Source organism: Sciurus carolinensis, chromosome 8 (assembly GCF_902686445.1).
Source record: "Sciurus carolinensis chromosome 8, mSciCar1.2, whole genome shotgun sequence".
NCBI classification, from domain to species: Eukaryota; Metazoa; Chordata; class Mammalia; order Rodentia; family Sciuridae; genus Sciurus; species Sciurus carolinensis.
The window spans coordinates 116,641,830-116,645,146 of NC_062220.1; the positions used below are offsets into that span (position 1 = coordinate 116,641,830).

A 3,317-nucleotide genomic window follows, 5' to 3' on the forward strand; every position below is an offset into this window, starting at 1 on the left:
AGCATTCAATGAAAGTTAAGAACCATAACCAAGAGAGTTACATTCCCACATGTGGAGATGATAGAGAAAAAGATGATAGATAGGTAGATGATAGATAGACCCCTAGAGCTCCCTTTTCTTCCCAAACTCCTCTAGAGAAGACACCAAGTCTCTCCTACCCCAATCGTCAGTAACAAAGACTACTCAAGTTGGAAACCATGATTGATTCATGAATACCTCAGGATGAAAGTGGAGGTTGAGTGGCCCAGGAATATTTCTCTTGGAAAAAAAGCAGTTTGAAAGATACTAAGTTGGGGAAATAGCTCAGTTGGTAGAGTGCTTGCCTTACAAGCACAAGGCCCTGGGTTCAATTCCCAGCACCACCAAGAAAAAAAAAAAAAAAAAGATACTAAGTTGTTGTCTAGATATTTTAAAGGTGATCAGATAGAGCTAACATTTCTATAATGTTTCTAGTGGGCAGACAGGCATAGAACCTGAGGAAGAAAGAGATTTCTAGCAGCCAGAGTTAATCTACAAATACAATGGAATGCCTTATGAAGGAATGAATTTCCCAGCCTCAGGGGACTGAAGAACAGAAGCAGGTAACCATCTATGTATAATTTTATACAGGGCATTCCTGTACTGGGTGAAAGATTAGATTTAATGATCTTTTTGTTCTATGCCAAATCTTAAAAAAAAAAAAATACATGAAGTCCCAAGTGATATACAGAGGAAAGTAAATTCCTGTAGATTATTCAGATGAGTAAAACTTGGGAGATACTGTAAGACACTCTGCCCCAAATCTCTCCACTACCTGAAATTCCATTTCATTTCCACACACTCTCAGTAATGCTCAATAGTCAGGAAAAACTGTGCAGAAAAAGTATTGCTGGAAGATTAAAATAAAAAAGACAGATTTGATTTTCCATTTATCTCATCCCCAGAATCTCAGATTAAATATCACTTCTTGGAAAACTTCTTCCCCTCCCAAAATGTAATGTAGGTGTACCTCTCATGGCATCCACCATACGCCATTGCCTGTTCTTTGCATTGACTATGAAGTTTACGAAAAAGAGTAGTATTTACCATTGTTCCCCTCTGCCTAGCATGGTATATATACAGTAGGTACTCAAAGTTTACTGAATGAAAAAAACATGTTTTCCCTGAAGACTTGGACTCCATAATCTATTTGCATAGATAAGCATAAACACAAAATAGTCAACCAGAAAGTAAATAAGCATGTGTCCAAAAATTATTCAAGATTGTATAAAGAGTTCTTATAATTCAAGAAGAAAAAAATGACCCAACTATGGGGGACATGTCAAATGACATGAACTGGAAATTCAAAAAGGACTAAATGGTCAGCAATCATGTAAAAAGGAAATCCCCCTTAATAGTAATAAGGGAAATACATATGTTAAAGTTTCCATTTTATATCTATCAGATTTACCAATATATTTTAAAGATCGAAAACTGCAGGTATTGCAGAGAATTTGATGAAATGTGAATTCTAATTCTAATGTGAATTACTGGTGGCAGTATAAATTAGTACAAATACTTTGGACAAACTTTGGCCATACTTAATAAAGACAGAAACATTCAAACAGCCATAAGCACTTCGACTTCTGGGTACCTATCCTAAAGAAACTTTTATATATGCACAAAAGGAAAGATATAATAATATTTATTGCAGTCCTGGTTTGTAATAACAAAAAAGGACAAGGAATAACATAACTATGTGTCAAATAACTTATTCTTAGAAGGGAATATCATATAGCCATAATAGGTTAAATGGATAAATAAAACCATAATGTTGAGTAAAAAAATGGCAAACAAGCTGCAAAAGAATTTTACAACTTCTGCTTCTGCTCACTAGAGGATTTTTAAAGTACCAAAAACTAAGCCTTTGTGTGTTTTATAGAAAGATAGAAACAAAGAGAGAAAGTTTATGTGTACGTACACATGTAGGAATAAAGGCATAACATAACCACAGGAATGATGCATGGCAACTTTAAAGCTAATTGTTACCTCTGGAGCGGGAGAAAGAAAGGTTGGCCAGCAGAACATTAGCTAAAGCCGTACAGTTGAATTATGAAAGAACAAAGAGACCCAAACCCAAAATCACACACACAAATAAGTATTATATAAAGAGAGTATATGATAACATCAGAACACGCAAAGGGCAAAAAAAAAAAAAAAAAATAGACAAAGAGAGGGATCGATGGGTGTGGGAAGCTCCAGGGAGACTTCTTAGAGGGAAAACCTGGGCGCTGGTCCTTGAATGGTAGGAAGGTTTTCCACAGGTTGAGACAGGATAAGAGACAGATAAGCAAAGTCAGAGAGACGAGAACTTAGAGACAACTAGGAAACCAGCTCACCCCAGGGCTATTGGGCAGTTTTATAGAAGGAGTGACAGATCCCGCTAGTGGGTAGAGGAGTGTTATACTCTTTTGATAGAATGCCCTCCAAAAGCCTGTAGGAATGACTGAAGTCCAAGCCCTATCTTTCATGTCCCCCTGCACATATGATAGAACCTTGCATATTCCAAACCGTAGTCATAAAAAACAGGATACAAGCTAAAAAGAAAGAGAAATCTAAAGCTCCTAGAGTTTAGAAAAAAGGAAAGACCAGATGATTTACCTCCATTTTTTTCTTTTTCATAAAACACATAAGGAATCCAGGGTATGGGAAAAAGTTCTGGAAAGTTCATATATATGGGTTTAATGTCAGGGTTTAGAGTCCCCATCCTTTCTAGTGTAACACACTGCCGATTATCACAAAAGCACAGCAAGGAAACAGAATTAGTTGTAACTGCCTAAAACCCTGATGGAACTTGAAAACAGGATATTTAAATTGTAGAGTCACATGTTAGTCACAGTTCTATTTGTTGAGTGACAATATACAAATTTAAAAATTTTCAAGATAAAAACTAAAAGCAAAGGAAACTACAGCCCCCCTTGTGGTGAGACCCAGCACAGCACTGAGATGCACTTCAGTCACACTCTGCCTTGCCTGGGTCCGAGGACACTGAATGGGGAGTGGTCAGCAGAAGCCAAGCTAAAAGCTAAACAGCAGGCAGTTGTTCTGCGGGCTCCCTTGAAGTTCTAGAAGCCTCCCTTCTTCCTAACATACTTAAGGCAAGACTGGGATAGCCAAGATCAAAAAGCATGAAAGGTAAGTTAAATGAGGGACTATAGGAAGATGAATATAATTAACAATGATGTGCACATGTGACAGAAATAAAGTTGTATTGGTTATTCTTTTTTTGTGTGTGTGGTGCTGGGGATTGAACCCAGGGCCTTGTGCTTGCTTTTGAGGCAAGCACTCTACCAACTGAG

The 3,317-nt window shown here is 37.3% G+C and overlaps 1 non-coding gene across 1 annotated transcript; it reads left to right on the forward strand.

The window, feature by feature from the left end:
* The first annotated feature begins 292 nt into the window (after positions 1-292).
* On the forward strand, positions 293-365 carry Trnav-uac (transfer RNA valine (anticodon UAC)). The gene has a single exon. It is a non-coding gene; the product is annotated as a tRNA-Val (tRNA).
* The last annotated feature ends 2,952 nt before the right edge of the window (positions 366-3,317 follow it).